The following is a 20772-nucleotide window of genomic DNA, read 5'->3' as shown; positions in this document are numbered from 1 at the left end:
GGTAACATGACTGAGATTATTTTTCATGTTATACTTTTCTGGGACAAAAGGCAAAACCCTGCTCATAAATCCTCAGTTCTGTATTGCTGACCACAAATACAGGAGATTCTGCTCCCCTTAGAGCCCAACGTTGCAATATTACAACGTTTCCGTAAAAACTTACAAAAACTTTAAAGAACACCTCATTTTCACCCTCAAAGTCCTCCTACAACAATATCTTAATGGTTGAATTTTTGTGTGTGTGTTTGTCTATATGTCTCTCTTAACCCTAGACAGGTTAAGAGAGCACACCTTCACTTCTTTTATTGGATTAATGGTTAGTGGTTAATGCCAGATCGTTGGCAAACAAAACTTTGATCTTAAGAGATTGATTCAGCTCCCGTGATCTGGACTTCCTTTGCGTAACAGAGACGTGGATGAATGCTGGTGAGTGCAGCCCTCTTGCGGAACTCTTACTGGCTGATTATTCTTATTTTAATTCTCCGCAGGCAGGTGGAGGAATAGCGGCAGTTGTTAAAGGAACTTTTAACTGTAAACAGTGTCCTGCATCTTCTCCAGTTTTGAACCGACTGTTTTTGAGGTTAGTTGCTCGGACCGGGTGCTCTGTGCCGTCATTTACCGGCCACCAAAATATAATAAGGAGTTCATAAGTGAGTTTCCAAACTTCCTTGCAGGAGTGATGCCCGTCAATGATCATGTCCTGCTTGTCGGTGATTTTAATCTCCATGTCTTCTGTCCTGATCAGTCTGTTGTGAAGGACTTTTTAAACATTGTGGACTCTTTTCATTTGAAGCAGTGTGTGTCCGGCTCCACACACGGGCACGGACACACACTGACTTGGTTTTTTCTCATGGCCTGTCTGTGTCAAACCTGGAGATCGGTGATTGTGTGTTTTCTGATCATGCACTAGTTTCATTTAGTGTTGATTTCTCTTGTGTGCCACTTGATTTTTGCACCGCCACCTGTCAAGCTTTGTGGAGCTTTTAACCGCCTCACTGCCGGAAAATTCTCTGCTGCTTCTCTGCCGTCTGTGTGCACCCCAATTCAGCCTGTGTTGATATGGAGGAGATTTGCTCCTGGTTCAACTCCTCCTGCTTTTCTAGAACGGACTCTGTGGCGAGGACTGAATCCTGGTTCAATTCTCCAGCCACCTCTGACCCTTCTGTCTCTGTTCCTTGCCCAGTGGTCTTCAATGGATTTGAACATATAACTCTGTCGCTGTTAGAGGATGTGGTGGATGTGGCCTTGGACTGGTTTTGGTCCTACTTAGCAGATAGGACTATGAGCATTGGTCTTGAGGTTTGTAAATCCTCCTCTGTCCACTCTTATAGGGTCCTACAGGGTTCAACTTTAGGACCCTTTCTTTTCTCCCTGTAGATGCTTCCCCTCGGCTGTAGCCTCAGAAAACATGGTGTCACTTTTCATTGTTATGCTGATGACAGACAGAAATATGTCCCCCTGAGGAAAAGTGATGCCTTTTCTCTCAAATCCCTGCTGTCATGTCTTAAAGATAGTGAGACCTGGATGGCCCTAAACTTCCTAAATTTTAATGATAAGAAAGCAGAGGTGATTGTGTTGGGTCCTAGCCAAACCGTTGTAAACTGTCCATGGCTTCATGCAAGAGAAAAGAAAATTTTTAAATGTTCAAAATCTCTGTCACGCATTAATTACTTGAACTTTGTGTGAACATTGTGCAAACAATTAAAAAAACACTGCATGTGAGTGATTGCATCAGCGCACCGCATCACAGCACAGCTCATCTGATCTATTATAACGAGACGTTAAATCTATCATAAACATATAATTTTTCAGCTACACGCAACTGGTTTACCAAACTATTACAATATAAACATTACAAATAATTACCTTTAAGACTGTGCGTTCTACCCCTCATTAAGTGCAGGAGCGAGAGAGAGAATAAAAGCAGCAGCTGGAACAGTCCTCTGTGATTCCGGAAGCCATTAGAGGTGTTTTCAACAGCCAACTCTGAGAGAAAATGATTAATCTGCTATGAAATAATTATTTTATATACGCAGCATTCAGCGCACAAAGCACGGCATCCATCTGGGAACACAGCAGGTGGGATTGTCACTACGAAGTGCGTGAAAGTGAGGAGCCAAAATGCATGCAAGTGTCAAGGCACCTTAATCCATGCCTTCATTACCTCTCAGCTGGATTACTGTAATGCACTTTATTTTGGAGTTAACAAGTCCTCCCCTGCACATCTTCAGTTACCGTAGTTCAGAATGCTGCCACCCCTCTGCTAACTGGAGTACGAAAGATGAAGCACATTATGCCTATCCTGCCCTCCCTCCAATGGCTGCCTGTGCACTTTAGGGTTCATTTTAAGATTCTTTAATTTGTTTTTAAATGATTAAATGCCTCGCCCCTCTGAGCTTCTTTACCCCTATGCCCCTGCATAGCGCGACCGGTCAGCTGAACAGCTGCTTCTTGAGGTACCGAGGTCCAAGCCAATGCTCAGAGGAGACCAAGCATTCTCTGTGGCTGCTCTTAAATTTTGGAATGCTTTATCTGCACACATTAGACAGGCCTCCTCAGTGTCTGTTTTTAAAATCAATCTTAAAACCAATTTTTTTTACTAGCTTTTAACATCGCACTGCTTTAGTTGTTTTTAATTTGTTCAATGCTCTTTTTATTGTTGTTGGGTTGCTTTGTTATCATTATTGTTATTATTATTATAACCCCTATGTTATCAATTGATAACGAAGTATCATACCTGAGTTAATCCACAATAAACCTCTTGTTTTTAATTCAGCTTGTGAGAATCTTTGATTTAAAGCTTGAAGAGCATTTCGAAGATGAGTGATTTATACACATGTGACATTCAAAAATTACCTAGACAAAATTAGACAAAAGTATCTGGAAGTTGGACTTGCAACACAAAGACAGCATCAGTCGGGGGTGGTGGCCTGTAGTACTCTCTAGTGACCAGCCACCTCTACTGGTCTTTTTACCTGCCGCAGATTTCATCATCAAGCCCAGCTCTTTGTTCTCAGATGTCTAGGCTCCCTTATTCCTGTAGAGCAGCACCATAGCTCAGTGGTTAGCACTGTTGATGCACAGCAAGAAGGTCCTGGGATCACTTCCCACCTGGTTCTTTCTGTGTGGTTTGTGTGTTTTGTCCAGGCACTGTAGAATCCTGTCTGCTTCGTTCTCTGTCCCTGACCAAGGCAGCATCTGGAGTTGGTCCCCTGGCCCTGGACTCTGGCTACCCAGTGACCCTAGTAGTTGGATTGTGTCTAACTGTAATTATGTTGGCTAGATGCAGAGGATAAATTTTGTTGTATGTATGCACAATGGTAATGAAGGACCTTCTTTGTCATTGTCTTCTTCTTATGCAAACTGCAAAGTGTTCAGAAACTTTAGTTGTATCTATATGAGTAGTGGCACACGTGTAGAGATGATCAAGCTTCCCACTGTTCATTTTACTTATTAATTAAAATACAGCCAAAGTAAAATAATATCACATTTTTTTCGACAAACAATTGGTGAGTTGGGGGAATTTAAGCTTAAACGGTCTGGTGCATCCGAAATTGAGTTGGGTGTGAGCTGTTCTGTGAACAGTGGCAAGTGGACAATTTCCTGATAGGTGTACACCTGTCAAACATGGGCTCCCCAGTAAGATTCTGTGCATCACAGCTGCCGATTCTAATCAGGGATATGATCAGTATGACAGTCAGCACCAGGAGCCTAAAGACTTGGACTTTCGTTCTCCTGCAAAGACATCAGCATCACACCATTACCTCTGTCCAGGGACTTCATGATTCCATATGTTATTCCCAGGCTGAGGTCCCAGAGACACAAATGTCACTGCTGAGTTAAGTAAAACTCTCTGTGAGTGCAACACTTTCATTTCATGCAAAACCACTTCTGATGGCTGAGTCCAGTAAGCCTGCATCTTAATCTTGGTCCAGGACAACTGGAAACACAGACACTCCAGTTCCTCACTCAAGTTCTCAAGTGCTCAATCAGAGCGTCCACTGATTCTGCAAAGATCACAGCGTTGTCTGCAAAGTCAAATTCAGTAAACTTTTCCATGCCAAAAAAAGTTACTGGTTTCCATAACCCTACCCAACACTCAGTCCAAGCAAGCACTGAACAGTGTAGAGGCAAGGACACCCCCTGAGGAACACCAGTTTTCAATGGGAAATGCTGAGAGCCTGTGCCTGTACAGCACTCCGTATCTGTGAATAAGATGGGTTTGTCATGGTACCCTTTGCCCTGCCTCTCTCTTTCCCTTTGCTCATGAGGAGCGGGCTATATAATCCCAGGCTGGTAGTTCATTGTTGCTGGATTCTTGGTTGGTTTTCCTGCCCTGAGGCCAGATTCTACTCTGACGATCCATGAGCCTTTCCAGATGCTTCTATGATCCAAGACCCATGATCCAGAGAGCCATGATCTGATGACCGAGCCTGATTCCTCTCTGTGACCTTGACCATGTCTTCCTGCTGCTTCCAAGCACCTAAGACATCAGAGCTTCCCGCAGCTAAACTCAAGGTAACCTGGCCACCTCTAATTCCCGTATTAGAGCTCGTTGATCTTTTGGTGTTTCCAGGCGCTTTCCTGTGTGGCTTCCATGCTGCATGCTCCTGGCTCCCACGCCACCTTCTGCACAACGTCACCTTGGAACTCTACGGCTCTCAGCTCAGAGCGCGGCTCTGCTTCACGCCCGTTAAATTCCTTCTCATCTCAGTGGGATTCCGCTGTCACTCATTCCTGCCTGTGACTGTGCTTGATACAGAACTGTTTCAAGAACTCTTCCAAAGAACTGTATGAACTCTGATGTTGAACCACTGGGAACTCTCCAGGTCGTTAATAACATCAAGTCCGGCTTGGTTGGAGCTGGGTCACAGGACATGCAGCATTTGACATGTGACCTCTAAAGATCACTCATGTACTGTGAACGATTCCTGAACAACAGATCTTATTTCCTAAACTGTAAACAATATTCCCAGAACTGTGAACATGCCTGTGTTGAGCCTTCAGTTAACTGTGAACTGTTTAAGGCTTCCAGTGTTGCGAGTGCAGTCACTCACCTCTGCTCTCCTCCATCCTTCTAGTTCCCATCCTTGGCTCTGTGCATCCCCACCATGGTCCTGGTCCCAGAATCCCAGTTTTCAGTTCTCCTTCAAGACTGGCTCGGAAACCTGCAGCACCGATTTCCACCGATACGAACAGGCTGACTCTCCACTCAGCAGGCCACCTAACCCGCTCAACTTTGTTCTTTGTTTAGTGTAAGTAAATCTCTTTTCGTTCATAACCTGTTTTGCTCCTTGCTCCCTGCGTGTAAGTCCATCGTAGGTCTGGGCCCATCCGAACCTCTAACCATAACAGGGTTATAGGACTGTAAGTCGCTTCGGCTTCTCCCTTGTCTCACTCCAAGTTGCCACTTCAGATCCGTCTTGGATCTGCATATCGATATGGCACAACTTTTATGCCATTCCATGTTACTTGCAGAATGTGGAGGGGTGGCCTCGAACTAGGAAACTTCTACTCTGAAAACAAGCATACTTATGTAACTGCTTGTCCACCAAGCCTGATTGTGCCAGGAGGAGCTCAGCTCCAATACCACAGATCCCTCATGCTTTCTCTGTCTTCAGTTGTTTCTTGGCATTTGTAGTCACACTAACATTTGGTGGTTCACAATTGAATGGAGAATCAGCCACAAGAACCATGGCACCACTGCTCTAAGTAGACGGTCCAGTGTGCTGGTACAGTAGAGGCATCTGTTAGGAGTAAACCTTCTTCTGCCATAACTGCAGGAGGACAAGGTATAAGTTTGGAAGTACAATGTGCTTCCTCCATAACCAGGGCATGGGTCACTAGAACACAGATGGTGTGTCAGAGCCATCACAGTCTTCTTTCGTAGCTCACTCTACATCTTAAGATTTCCATCAAGCCGTGGACTACGACTCCTCTAGATGATATTTTTAGAGTGCCCTCCTCCTTTGGAGAGTGCCGACTCTGATACATTCAACATTCAACTTTTTTTTTTTTAATGCAAATATCTGCTCATTTTGAAATGGATGCCTGCAACACATTTCAAAAAAGCTGGGAGAGTAGTATGTTTACCACTGTGTTACATCACCTTTCCTTCTAACAACACTCAATAAGCATTTGGGAACTGAGGACACTAATTGATGAAGCTTTGTAGGTGGAATTCTTTCCCATTCTTGCTTGATGTACGACTTCGGTTGTTCAACAGTCCGGGGTCTCTGTTGTCGTATTTTGCGCTTCATAATGTGCCACACATTTTCAATGGGCGACAGGTCTGGACTGCAGGCAGGCCAGTCTAGTACCTGCACGCTTTTATTATGAAGCCACGCTGTTGTAACACGTGCAGAATGTGGCTTGGCATTGTCTTGCTGAAATAAGCAGGGACATCCCTGAAAAAGATATTGCTTGGATGGCAGCATGTGTTGCTCCAAAACCTGGATGTACCTTTCAGCATTGATGGTGCCATCACAGATGTGTAAGTTGTCCATGCCATGGACACTAACACCCCCCCCATACCATCACAGATGCTGGCTTTTGAACTTTGTGCTGGTAACAATCTGGATGGTCTTTTTCCTCTTTTGTCCAGAGGACACGACGTCCATGATTTCCAAAAACAATTTGAAATGTGGACTCATCAGACCACAGCACACTTTTCCACTTTGCGTCTGTCTATTTCAAATGAGCTCGGGCCCAGAGAAGGCCGTGGCATTTCTGGATGTTGTTGATGTTTGGCTTTCACTTTGCATGGTAGTTTTAAATTGTACTTGTAGATGTAGCGATAAACTGTGTTTTCTGAAGTGTTCCTGAGCCCACGCGGTAAGATCCTTTACACAATGATATCAGTTTTTAATGCAGTGCCGCCTGAGGGATCGAAGGTCATGGGCATTCAGTGTTGGTTTTCCTTTGCTGTCTCTGTCTCACAAAGTTCACTGCGTTTTTCTCCAGCATCTCAAAAGTCAGGCTTAATTCATCAGCGTCTGTGAGAGTTAATTCCTTAACTTGAGCAGTGTTTAACAGACGTTCTCTTAATTTTTCACTTCTCACACCACAAATGAAAAAATCTCTCAAAGTTTTCGTCAATGTTAAGCCCCGGTCCACGGCCAGAAATCATGTGCACCATTCTAGGTTGTGCCACTCCAGTTCTTCCCTTTTTTCGTGTCTTTGCTTCTAAAAAATCCCACGTTCCTTGTTGCCAAAACTTCTGTTGTGTATCCAGAACTGTGCAAATCCTCAGAAGATTCAGACTACGTTGTGGAAAAGAACACAACCTTATTACAAAATAAATACGTAGCTCAACATCTGCTGTACACCTGCTGCAGATGTTGCTTAAGGACACCACAGAGACAATGGAAAGAGCTGGTCTGCCACATCAACTACCACTCCCAGTAGCTACATATACATACATATTTAACTGGACTACTGTTCGGTGGGATCTGACCACACAGACTGTCCAGGCTTTGCATGTAGTACGAGGTCTGTCCATAAAGTATTGTACCTTTTTATTTTTTTCAAAAACTATATGGATTTCATTCATATGTTTTTACGTCAGACATGCTTGAACCCTTGTGCGCATGCGTGAGTTTTTCCACGCCTGTCGGTGACGTCATTCGCCTGTGAGCACGCCTTGTGGAAGGAGTGGTCCCGCCCCCTCGTCGGATTTTCATTGTCTGGAAATGGCGGAATGAAAAGGACTTTTTTTCCATCAGAATTTTTTCAGAAGCTGTTAGAGACTGGCACCTGGAAACCATTCGAAAAATTTATCTGGCTTTCAGTGAAAATTTTACGGGCTTCACAGAGAATAAGGACTTTAACTACAGGTTTAAGGACCCCTTTAAAGACGGTCGGTGCACCGCGCTGCGAGCTGCGACGTCGCGGCACAAACCACTGGATCATTTCTAAGCTGATGGCTCTGTGGATACGAGACCGTTGTGTGCTCTTTCTCTGGTTATCACAAGACCTGGACATCAGCCATTTTCCGGCAGATTTCACTTTTAACAAGAAATTTTGTCATGGAAAGCCGCGCGGAGGCTTCGCGCGTCACGACCGATTCGCTGATGAAGCGAGACAAAGGAACACCTCCGTTTCGGAGTGTTAGAGGACAAGTTGGGACATCTCGCTTCATCAGCGAATCGGTCGTGACGCGCGAAGCCTCCGCGCGGCTTTCCATGACACACTGCTCAGTAAGTAGTTCAAGAACCCATTATTCAATCACATGCATTTTCATAAAAATCTATAATTCCAGCACAAAATTATGAAAATACAAACAACTAAACTGTGTCAGAGATTGATGTCCCTCAGTTTGTGCCAAACCAGACTCGGGATAGTTTGCAAATAATTTTTCTTTTTTTCAGCTGCTCCCATTAGAGGGCGCCACAGTAGATCATCTGTCTCCATCTACTCATCTACCCCTCTGTATCTTCCTCGGTCGCACCAACTACCTGCTTGTCATCGCTCTGAACATCCAGAAACCTCTTCTTTGGCCTCTCTCTTCTCCTGCTGCCTGGTGGCCCCATCCTTTGTGTCCTTCTCCCTATATACCCCGGGTCCCTCCTCTGCACATGTCCAAACATCTCAGTTTCACCTTTCTGAGTTTGTCTCCAAACCATCCCACCTGAGCTGTCCCTCGATATGTTAATTTCCCATCCTGTCCATCCTCGTCACTCCCAAAGAATATCACAGCATCTTCAGCTCTACCTCCTGTCTTTTTGTGAGCACCAGTTCCTCTAAACCATGCAATAGCTGTAGTCACTGGTGTCCTGTAAACTTTCCTGTTCACTCTTGCAAATATACTTCTGTCCCAAATGACTCCCTTCACCTTTCTCCACCCACTCCACCCTGCCTGGTCTCTCTTCTTCACCTCTCTACCACACTCTCCATTACTCTGAACAGTAGACCCCAAGTATTTAAACTCATCTACCTTAACCACCTCTACTTCTTGACATGTACTCAGTATTGCTCCTACTGAATTTCATTCCTCTTCTCTCTAGAGTGTATCTCCACATCTCCAGGCTCATCTCAACCTGCTTTTTCCTCTCACTACAGATCTCGTCATTTGGAAATATCATTATTCATGTGGACTCCAGTCTGAGCTCATCTGTCCACCTGTCCATCACCATTGTGAATAGACTCAGAGGTGATCCCTGATGTAATCCCACCTCCACCTTAAATGAATCTGTCATTCCTATCATGCATTTCACTGTCTAGAGTCAGCTGTCAAGTTGTTTAAAGTAGACCTGCATTGAAATAAATGTGGTCAGATCTCAGAAAGAAATAGCTGATATGTATTTATAAGACCCTTATGAATGCAGTAAAGTAAATCTACAAGCCCAAATTTGTAATTCAGCGGAGAAATCTTCGTTTAAAAATGACAAATTTGCAGCTAAAATTTGGCCCTCAGCGAAAACTGTTTGTACATCCGGGTCATTGTAGTGACATTCGGCAGAAGACGGAGAGCTCCCGCCTTCAGTCCGATCCCGCATTGAAATTGATTTTATCTGTTAAGCCTTGTTTACACATAGACGGTTTTGTCAGCGGGTAGTACGTAGACTGAAGTTCGTGGTAGTTCCGGCTGTTTTTGCTGTGGAAAGGGGTGAAGCATTTCGCCGGCGTTTTGACCACCGTACTATCCGCAGATAGGCGGATAAAACACAGAATAAAGTGACGTTTTGATGCCGTAGCATCTGGCACTCATCAGGCAACGGGGGTTAATACCCAATTCTATCCTTTACAATCGCAGGTTAAGACGCGCGTGAGAACGGCGGTGTTCTGCTGCCGCCGATAATGCCCTGTGTACCGCTGGTTAATACCCAGGATTTTATCCAGGCAAATCCTGCGTTACTCCAGGATCATTTGCATATAGGCACCGCCCCCAGAGTATAATAGGCTGAAGCAGCAGGAATACATGCCTCTGTAACTGCAGAAGGAGGGAGATCATCCTCAGCCTTTTCTTCTCCTTCCTTTCCCCCTCCTCAACGTGTTGCTCCGTCTCCACCACAGGCCTCCCCTCTGCTTCTGAACCAGACCTCTTGGTTTCCTTCTTCTTTAAGTCCTTGCCGCTGCCAACTTTCTTTTAGGAGGCATACTGGAGCTTCTCTGCAAAAATATCTGGAGCTGGCCGCGAGTGAGAGGCCTGCATGCAGCACGCTAGCGTTTTTATACTGACCGCCGCCTATCGGCCATTTGGAACGCCATTTTAACCGGGAGGTGGTGTTTAGAATGGTGTACTGTCCACTAGCGCCGCCGTTTTGTCTGCCTCTGTCGCCAGTTAAAACGCTGTTGTGTACACCGATGTGGGCTCTATCTCCATTTTATACGCCGTTGATTAGGGATACAATGCCGGCCGCCGAATAACGGCGGTGTAAACTGTGGCACTACAGGAAGGGACAGGATGAAACGGCGATTAAAAAGTATCAAATGTCGTTGTTCGCGTTGTCTCTGTCGTCACGCGAATTCTCCGGCAGCACTCCCGGAATTATTCGACATGTTGAATAATTTTTTCGAGGATTCCCGGTGAAGCCGGAACTAAGCCACGCCCCCTAGCACCGGCGTTAACAACGGCGTTTGATCCCTAAGACAGCCCGGAGGAGCCAAAAACTCTTCTGGGATGCTTCCGGGAGCTCTTACCGTCTATGTGTAAACAGGGTTTTAGTAATGTTACTGTTATACACATCCTAGTTTCAGCATCCAAAAGTAAGCTGCAATGAATGTGAGATACAGCTCTGCATGCTCAGATCAGCGGCGACATCAACAGCGGGCGACGTTCTTCCCCGACGCCTCGCTCTCTGCCTCCGCTGTGCCTACCGAGTCGTGCTTGGTAACCGCCGAAGCGGGCCACTCACACTGCCCGTGTCTGTTGTGCAGCCGGCATCACCTCCCTGTCTACTGAATGGAGGTGCAGCCAACTTGGCAAAAGTCCAGAGACTACGCTCGTTGTTTTGATGCGAGCGGCCGGTAACACCTGTAGCTGCAAGGACAGACTTTCCGCAGCGCCGCACGTCTCGGTAATCGGAGCCGCAGAGCTCCGTGGCCGCTGAGAGAGGTTTATATCTTTTTAATGACTTGGATTCTTTGCGGGTCCCACCTCCGTACCCCGCGACGGTAACACTGGAGGCGAAAGACAGTAGATTTTCAATGCGAAACCACTCAATCAAATGGGCGTATGAAAAAGTCCTCCAAAATAATTTTCAAGCACAAACAAAAGAAATGTGTACTCACTAAATGTGCCGCAAGACAATATGAAGTTTTAAAAAAGTAGATCCTTCAGTATAAGACAAGAAAAAGGTGCAGATGCAAACTGACATAAATCCACAAATTACAGTTGGCGCGCGCAATGCATGCTGGGATAGGGTCTTCTCCCTGACGTCTCAGCAGCGTCCCGGATGTGCTGACAGTTTTGCGGAGGGCTAAATTTTAGCTGTAAATTTGTCATTTTTAAATGAAGATTTCTCCGTTGAATGACAGATCTGGGCTTGCAGATTTACTTTACTACATTCAGAAGAATCTTATGTGTAAATATAAGTAATTTTTTGGTCCAAAGATCTGACTGCATTTATTTCAAAGCAGGTCTACTTTAAAGCACGGTGGACATAATAAAATAGATATTATGAAGGATGCAATGGTGCTAATGTCTTTGTTTCTAATCTTCATTGTTCAGAACTGCTGTTTTATTTCTAGATTGATATACGAGGTCTATTAGAAAAGTATCCGACCTTATTATTTTTTTTAAAAACCATGTGGATTTGAATCACGTGTGATTGCCTCAGACAAGCTTGAACCCTCGTGCGCATGCGTGAGTTTTTTCATGCCTGTCGGTTGCGTCATTCGCCTGTGAGCAGGCTTTGAGTGAGGTGTGGTTCACCCCTCTCAGCGGATTTTTATTGCGAATAAATGTCTGAATGATTTGAAGCTTTGCTGCATCAATTTTTTTCCAGAAACCGTTAGAAACTGCACCGCAACGTGTGGTGGAGCCGCTTTTCTTTCCATGAGAAAAACTCCTGTAACAGTGGAATGTGCCGTTTATTTTTAAACTGGACGCTGTCTTGATCCGGTATGTCATCTGACTAGCACAGGAATTGTGAAAAGACGTGGACATCAGCACTTTTTCGGCACATTAAGACAGACATGCGGAGGAGTTCCACGCATCGCGGTGCAGCCACTCGGCGCAAAGCAACGCCGTGATGAAGCCTCACGGGACATGTTCTGGCATGTCCAGCTCATGCACAATCACAATCGGATATTCACACGACTGGAAAGCAACCGGAATCCGTCTGAAATCCACCTGAAAGCCGTCCTGTGAGACCAACACCGAGGTGGTTTTGTCCCGGCTCCGTGGCGTGTCCCTCCACTTTTCTTTCCATGAAAAAAACTCCTGTAATGGTGGAATGTACTGAAAAAGTGCTGATGTCCACATCTTCTGCCTTTTTGTGAAAGTCAGACGAGGTCTCGGATCAACAAAGCCTTCACGTTCGAAATGATCTGGTTGTTCCAGCGGGGTGTCAGCCTGTCGATGGGGGCTGGGAGCGCGCTGTGCTCTCAGCAGTTGTGGCCCGTCCTTAAAGCGGCAGTAACACTCCGTAATCTGTTTAATCCCCATAAAATCATCCCTGAAAGCCATATTAATTTTTCGAACGGTGTCCACCTGGAGGTCTCTCACAGTTTCTGGAAAAAAATTGATGCAGCAAAGCTCCAAATCGTTCAGACATTTATTCGCAATAAAAATCCGCCGAGAGGATGGACCACACCTCACTCAAAGCCTGCTCACAGGTGAATGACGCAACCGACAGGCATGAAAAAACTCACGCATGCGCACGAGGGTTCAAGCTTGTCTGAAGCAATCACACGTGATTCAAATCCATATGGTTTTTTAAAAAAATAATAAGGTTGGATACTTTTCTAATAGACCTCGTATTAATAATTTTCCATTGTTTTGTGTAATTCTATTGCTATGTCTAAACTGCTGCACAGTCTCTATAGATGTTGAAAAACTCCTTTGTCTTCAACCATACAAAACATCTGTCTTCTTGTTCTAGTTTTCTTATTTGTCATCGTGACCCTGACCTTCACCCCTGAACCCACCCACGTCTTCATCAACATTGGTGTAAAGAACCCCATCAACATGGCTAATCCTACCATTTCAGGTACGCCACTTAAAAAAGCTCTACAAAATTAGCAAATGGACATTCTGAATATGTGTTTGCATTATTAAATGTTGTGGTAAAATACTGCATGTAACCTGAAGATTTTATTGTATTTTAGGGGAATCTGAGCTTGCAAACTGGCCCTTCTTTATGTGTTGGTGCTGTTACTTGCTCACCACTGTGTGACAGTGTGTGTTTTCAAATCCCAGATTCATGACTTGAATGGGAATGGTGGTCACTGGTGCAGTGGTCAGTCACACTGTTGACAAACAAAAAGAAGGTCTGGGGTTCAAATCCCACCTGTGGACTAATCTACCTGTACATCTGGAGTTGCATCAGGGAGGCATCTGGTGTAGAACATCTGTCAACTTATCATGCAGATCTATATGGCATGCAACCCCAAGCAACACAAGAGCTGCCAAAAGAACAACACATGATGTCACAACGCCCCAGAGGAGGGATTTTAAACTCGTTCATATTGCTGTGTTTGATGTAATGAAGACAGTTTTTCAATAAAATAAATGCAGACAGGTCCATAGGTATTTGGACAATGATAAAATTTTGTAATCTTGTCACCACTGTAATGATGGTGAAACCCAAGAAACCAGATGTTCTTGTAATATCAATGTTCAGCTTCAGCTCAACAGCTTTAACCCTCTGGGGTCTGAGAGCATTTTTTGGACAGTTCACTCGCTTGGCATAAATGTTTTATTATTGCTGTTAACAGCTCTCCCTGCATCCCACAATCAAGTTTTATGTCTCTTTTTTCAGGACAACCTGTGCTTTCAGAATATATATGTTTTTGTTGTGTTTTATAAGTGTAATAATGGTTTACAATCAAAAATAAGCAAGGAAAAAATAAAGCGAAAAATAATTTTCCACACACATTTATTCAAAACACAAAGCAAACTATAATAAACAACTGTTTTGACACTTTATAAAGGTAATTTGAGGTCTTGTGTGAAAGACTGTACAACAAAAAGGTTCAAACAATAAACACAAATGCACATTTTGAACAATATATACAAAATGGTCTATGCATTTTGTTGTCCGTTGATATGGTAAACAGTGCTTTACACAGAGAAAGCAACAGAGTTATCCAGTAACATTCACATGCAAACTAGTGGAGCAATCCTGATAGTTACACACTCTTTGTTTGAGCACGTGAGATTGTCATCAGAGGCTCTCCGTCTGCTCCGTCTGTGTTCACTGATCACTGTGCATAATGGAGCAGGGCACACTGAGTAGTGTGCTAATAGTATGTACTCATTGGAGCTATTCAAACGGGCCAACTAGTAATATATCACTCCTGAAAATGATCTTTGGCTTTTCACATGAAGTAAATCTGCCCTACGATTGGATTTTGGAAAATCATGTGATGGTGAACTGTACAGGACACTAGGACACTCACGTTGCACACGTCATCACACAGCTTCTATGAGGAGTACAAAGATGGCCGAAGACCGCGGAGTTAACTTTTCAGCAAAAAAGTATGTTTCTATCTCATATCATTAAAAACCTATTTATAATTTAGTAAAGCTTGGTCTTAGCTGTCGTATACGACAGCGTCAGCCCCAGAGGGTTAAAAAAACCCAGCAGATTAACAATTTAATAATTACACACATTTTTACACAGATACTCTTCATTTTCACAGCCCATTCATCATCAGACAAACTAAACTTAAGGATTATCCAAAAACAAGAAAAACGCCAAGGCACTCTGCCAAAAATAGTTAAAAAGCCTTAATTTGCTTGAGTAGATCATCTTAAAAAACAAAAAACTGATGCATTTGAGTTTTAAAATGCATCATTTTTTGTAAGTGCCTTGGAGTTTTTCTTGTTTATGGATACGCAGAGAGTACCACCCAAAGAGTACCTGAAAATATAGGTTATTTCAGTCCAGTAAGTGCTCCTTCTTAAACATTTTGTAAATATAAGGATTATTGTTCATTGGACCGGTTGTCTGCCTGAGTGGTTGTCATCCAGGATCCGGGTGTTTCTGTGGTGATGTGGGTGTGGCAAAGCACAGTGGCAAAGTGCATGCTCTCAGACTTTACTTGACTTGTCCATACAAATACCTTTACAAGTCAGGGGTGGACACATGAACATTTCCATCAATCCATCCAAACAGTATGGTACTGTGTGGTAAACCTGATCTCAAAAACTGAGTGACTATGCAAGATGGTGACTTGTGATGGCCTGAACCCAACAGCTGTGAAGGTGGATAAAGGCTGCAGCAGGTCCTCAGATTTCCCAGCCATCAGACCAAGTTCAGGATCCCTCAAGCACCGTGTTTGTCAGCATACAGCACTTCTGCGTTAAACAAACCCATGGACAGCAGTCTCCAGATTAACCCCCAATGCAGACTTTCTATGCTGCACTTTACACCCACAGTGCAGCGAATAGTGACAGGGGCAGGATTGTGAAACTGGAAGCCCTTAGCTCTGACCTGATATGGAGCGACAGATGTTCGATTCAGTCTTCAGACCCTTGGAAGAAGCAGGTAGATTTTCCGGCAGCTGTATTTGCATCTGGGCAGCCCAATTTAGGATCTGCTCTGCTCACCCTGAACAGGGAGGGACTAGAAAAGGTGCCCTAAACATAGTCTGCTTGACCTTATCCTGTCTGGATTACTGTGTCCAGAGGGTCACCAGCTCTGCTGTAAAACCACAAAAACACAAGTGATGAAATTTGGTATGAGTCATACAAACCTTGATGTACAATGAAAGATCAGGCCAACCAGACAGACGAGCAGCTCTTGTTTCTCGCAAACTCCAGAAACTTGACTTTGACATTGAAGAGCAACAGAAGGCCAGCTATGGGAGGAGCAAGGGGGCAGCACTTTCTTCTGGAAAGGACTTCCTGTGAAGAAACAACAAATCCATGACGTCTTTTTGCCATAAAGGACTTTCTCCTTTCAAAACTGACTGAACTTCCAGTGGGTGTCATTACATGATTGATGACACTCTGTCTCCAACTTGTGAGTGAACATCATGTCACTGTCAGTGCTTATGCACCAACACTTGACACCGACCATGAAGAGAAGGAAACCTTCCACGCCAAGCTGGACACCATTCCATTTGCAATTCCAGCAACCTCCTCAGTAACTTCGATGCCCTGGTCAGAAAGAACCACCACCTCTAGTCCAGAAACAATGGGAGAAACTGAGTGGGCAATTCTAGTGTCAGGGGCATCGTGCTTCTCATGAAGTGCACTGAACTTGATCTTGTCTTTACCAAAACCAGGGAAAAGCAAAAGCTTAAAGTCTCCTTGCAACACCCTCACTTGAAGTACTGGCACCTGCTCCACTACATCAATTGTCTGAAAGCGCGACAAGAAACATGTCCTGTCCACCAAGGCAATGACTGGTGCAGACAACTGTTAGATACAGTGAGGTGAAAAAAAAAAAGTACAATCAAAGACTGACTAAATACTTTTTTACCCCACTGTAGATCATCATCTGATCTGCTCCAGGATCCAGCTGAACATCTGCCCTAAGAGAAGACCTGGACACTGCAAACCTGTCAAAAGGCTCAACATCAAAAAGCTCAAGACCCAGAAACAAAAGCAGAGTGAAACAAATCTTATCTCAAATCTTCAAATCTTCAAAGCTAAACAAATATCAAATCTTCAACTTATTGGTTAAAATAAAAAGATTAATAAATGGAATAGTTTTGACTGTGCTGAATGTTTGGTCTCCAAAGTAAAGGTCAAACAAGGTTGACGTCCATTGAATTCAATGACAGGTGGTATATGTTACCCTGTAACGTGATAACTAAGCATGACAGATGGTGCAAACTATTCCTTATTAGAACCCTATCAACACAAACAATAATATGCATATTTTTTAATGAAACTGGAACAACTTTAACTTTTGACCCCAGTACAAACTGAAATTGACCTTTGTCACCATCCATCCATTTTCTTCCGCTTTATCCGGAGTCGGGTCGCGGGGGCAGCAGCTCAAGCAAAGCCGCCCAGACCTCCCGATCCACACACACACCTCCCCCAGTCCCTCCAGCATGTCCTGGGTCTTCCCCGGGGCCTCCTCCCAATGGGACGTGCCTGGAACACCTCTCCAGCGAGGCATCTAGGGGGCATCCGGAAAAGATGCCCGAGCCACCTCAACTGACTCCTTTCGACATGGAGGAGCAGCGGCTCGACTCCGACCTCCTCCCGAGTGACCGAGCTCCTCACCATATCTCTAAGGGAGCACCCAGCCACCCTGCAGAGGAAACTCATCTCGGCCGATTGTACTCGCGATCTTGTTCTTTCGGTCATGAGCCAAATCTCATGACCATAGGTGAGGATCAGAACGTAGATCGATCGGTAAATCGAAAGCTCTGCCCCCCTACTCAGCTCTCTCTTCACCACGACGGTCCGATACAGCGACCGCATCACTGCAGATGCTGCACCGATCCGTCTATCAATCTCACGCTCCATCCGTCCCTCACTTGTGAACAAGACCCCGAGATACTTAAACTCCTCCACTTGAGGCAAGGACACTCCACCAACCTGAAGAGGGCAAAGCACCTTTTTCCGGTCGAGAACCATGGCCTCGGATTTGTAGGTGCTGATTTTCATCCCGGATGCTTCACACTAGGCTTTAAACCGCCCCAGTGCACGCTGAAAATCCTGATTTGACGAAGCCAACAGAACCACATTGTCCGCAAACAGCAGAGACGAGATTCTGTGGTTCCCAAACCAGACCCCCTCTACACCCTGGCTGCGCCTAGAAATTCTGTCCATAAAAATAATGAACAGAACCGGTGACAAAGGGCAGCCCTGGCGGAGGCCAACGTGCACTAGAAACAGGTTTGACTTACTACCGGCAATGCGAACCAAGCTCCTGCTGTGGTCGTACAGGGACCGGCTAGCCCTTAGCAAAGGACCCCGGACCCCGTACTCCTGGAGCACTCCCCACAGGGTGCCCCGAGGGACACGGTCGAATGCCTTCTCCAGATCCACAAAACACATGTGGACTGGTTGGGCGTACTCCCATGAACCCTCGATCACCAGATGGAGCGTGTAGAGCTGGTCCAGTGTGCCGTGACCAGGACGAAAACCACACTGCTCCTCCTGAATCCGAGGTTTGACCATTGGTCAAATTCTCCTCTCCAGTACTCTGGAATAGACCTTACCGGGGAGGCTGAGGAGTGTGATCCCCCTATAGTTGGAACACACCCTCTGGTCCCCCTTCTTAAACAGAGGGACCACCACCCCGGTCTGCCAATCCAGAGGCACTGTCCCCGATCGCCACGCGATGTTGCAGAGGCATGTCAGCCAAGACAGTCCCACAACATCCAGAGACTTGTCTTCAGGACGGATTTCATCCACCGCAGGAGCCTTGCCACCAAAGAGCTTTCTAACCACCTCGGTGACTTCAGCCTGGGTAATGGATGAGTCCGCCTCTGAGTCCCCAGTCTCTGCTTCCTCTTCGGAAGACATGACAATGGGATTGAGGAGATCCTCGAAGTACTCCTTCCACCGCCCGACAACATCCCTAGTCAGGGTCAATAGGCACAGTCCCCACCCGCACCGTAAACAGTGCTGGTGGAGAGCTGCTTCCGCCTCCTGAGGCATCGGATCCGATAGTCCTCCTCCATGGCCTCCCCGAACTCCTCCCAGACCCGAGTTTTTGCCTCTGCGACTGCACGGGCTGCTGCATGCTTGGCCTGCTGGTACCTGTCAGCTGCCTCTGGGGTCCCACCTACCAACAAAGATAAGTAGGACTCCTTCTTCAGCTTGACAGCATCCCTTACTTCCGGTGTCCACCGGGTTCGGGGATTGCCGCCGCGACAGGCACCAGAGACCTTGCGACCACAGCTACGAGCGGCTGCATCGACAATGGAGGTGGAGAACATGGTCCACTCAGACTCCATGTCTCCAACCTCCCCCGGGATCTGGGAGAAGCTCTCCTGGAGGCGGGAGTTGAAGACCTCGCTGACAGAGGGTTCCGCCAGTCGTTTCCAGCAGACCCTCACGATACGTTTGGGCCTGCCAGGTCTGACCGGCTTCCTCCCCTCCCAGCGGATCCAACTCACCACCAGGTGGTGATCGGTCAACAGCTCTACCCCTCTCTTCACTCGAGTGTCCGAGACACGTAGCTGTAGGTCAGATGATACGACTACAAAGCCGATCATCAACCTCCGGCTCAGGGTATCCTGGTGCCACGTGCACTTATGGACACCCTTGTGCTCGAACATGGTGTTCATGATGGACAAACTGTGACTAGCACAGAAGTCCAACAACTGAACACCACTCAGGTTCAGATCAGGGAGGACGTGCTTCCCAATCACCCCCCTCCAGGTCTCACTGTCGCCACCCACATGGGCGTTAAAATCCCCCAGGAGAACAATGGAGTCCCCAGTCGGAGCGCTATCTAGTACCCCTCCCAGGGACTCCAAGAAGGTCGGGTACTCTGCACTGCTGCTCGGCCCATAGGCCGAGACAACAGGGAGAGACCTGTCCCCGACCCGAAGGCGTAGGGACGCGACCCTCTCGTTCACCATAGTGAACTCCAACACTTGGTGACTGAGCTGGGGAGCAATAAGCAATGCGACCCCAGCTCTCCACCTCTCCCCGTGGGCAATGCCAGAAAAATGAAGCGTCCAGCCCCTCTCCAGGAGTTGGGTACCAGAGCCCAAGCTGTGCGTGGAGGTGAGCCCGACTATCTCTAGTCGGTATCTCTCAACCTCCCGTACAAGCTCAGGCTCCTTCCCCCCCAGTGAGGTGACATTCCACGTCCCAACAGCCAGGGGCTGTGAGCATGGACCGGCCCGCCGAGCCACCCGCCCTCGACCGCCACCTAATCCTTTCTGCACCCGACCCCTATGGCCCCCTCTGCAGGTGGTAAACCCACAGGAGGGTGGGCCCATGTCGCTCTTTCAGGCTGAGCCCGGCCTGGCCCCATGGGCTAAGACCCGACCGCCAGGCACTTGTGCGCGAGCCCCAACCCCAGGCCTGGCTCCAAGGTGGGGCCCCGGCTCCGCCATACTGGGCGACGTCTCGGTCCTTGATTTTTTACTGGTCATGGAGGTTCTGAAGTGCCCTTAGTCTGACCCGTCACCTAGGACCTGTTTGCCTTGGGAGACCCTACAGGGAGCACAAAGCCCCCGACAACATAGCTCCTAGGATCATCCGGGTATGCAAACTCCCCCACCATGATAAGGTGGCAGCTAGAGGGGGAGAAACGGTGACCACCAAGTCCACCAAGACCACCAAGAAATGGTGACCTTTGTCAGCATTTTTACTGTTTTAACCCCATAACTCCAGAACATTCTGTCATAGATGGTCCAAACTATACCTTTATGGAATCGTTATGATCAGACAAATAATGTGATATAGTTTTCAACATGACTGGAGCTTTTTTAGATTTTAGTTTCTGTGTAATTCTTCACTGACCCCTAGCTGGCTACAGCCACCACCCTGTGATGGCTATCATGCATTTTTGTGCAGGCCATGATACACTGAGGCTGGATTCTAAGTGTTGTTTGGTCACCTTCAGTGGTACCAAAAACCTGCTTCACCCATGGACTAAATAGCAAATAAACTTTTCACCGTGTTAGCTTGCCCCTAACTGAGACTATAGCGGAGAAGTTACAGAAGGTGTTAAAACC

At 46.2% G+C, this 20772-nt stretch overlaps 1 long non-coding RNA gene across 1 annotated transcript; it reads left to right on the top strand.

The window, feature by feature from the left end:
• The first annotated feature begins 244 nt into the window (after window positions 1-244).
• On the top strand, window positions 245-20686 carry LOC117531053. The gene is made up of 3 exons (XR_004566510.1): window positions 245-255; window positions 5364-5371; window positions 20528-20686. It is a non-coding gene; the product is annotated as an uncharacterized LOC117531053 (long non-coding RNA).
• Window positions 20687-20772: the final 86 nt, after the last annotated feature.

The sequence above is a fragment of the Thalassophryne amazonica genome, chromosome 18 (genome assembly GCF_902500255.1).
Source record: "Thalassophryne amazonica chromosome 18, fThaAma1.1, whole genome shotgun sequence".
Classification (NCBI taxonomy): Eukaryota; Metazoa; Chordata; class Actinopteri; order Batrachoidiformes; family Batrachoididae; genus Thalassophryne; species Thalassophryne amazonica.
The sequence above is the reverse complement of the archived record's forward strand: the minus strand, read 5'-3'. Positions and strand labels throughout refer to the sequence as shown.